The following is a 458-nucleotide window of genomic DNA, read 5'->3' as shown; positions in this document are numbered from 1 at the left end:
CTTGCTTTCAACTGGGGATGTGAACCTAATGCATTGGTTCAAGGCTAGTTAGTTAATAGGTAAGTAAGCACATGAATACCTTAAGGGTAACCTAAATAAATAAATACGCAAACACTGTTAATTTCAATGGGAAATTATATGAAGTGCTATTTCTTTTGATCTTCAGCTTTCCACTGCTCTTGACCAAATATAAATAACGTGCCTTAATCTGTGAGGTTTAGCAAGTGAGCAACATCGAAGGTGTCAGCTGCCACTGAGCCTTGTTTCACTCTGTGAAGCAACCCATTTTAACACAATGTGAGGGCAAAGAGCAACTGCAATTCTGTTTGCAATAGGCCACAAACATCCTATGAGTTTTATGAGTTGATAAAATCCGGTCTTAATGAGCGCAACAGCACTTAGCTCAAGGAATCATCCAACTCCACCAGAAACTTTGGGCACAGTTGGCAATACAGACT

Source organism: Tympanuchus pallidicinctus, unplaced genomic scaffold, assembly GCF_026119805.1.
Source record: "Tympanuchus pallidicinctus isolate F22 unplaced genomic scaffold, pur_lepc_1.0 scaffold4, whole genome shotgun sequence".
Taxonomy (NCBI): Eukaryota; Metazoa; Chordata; class Aves; order Galliformes; family Phasianidae; genus Tympanuchus; species Tympanuchus pallidicinctus.
The sequence above is the reverse complement of the archived record's forward strand: the minus strand, read 5'-3'. Positions refer to the sequence as shown.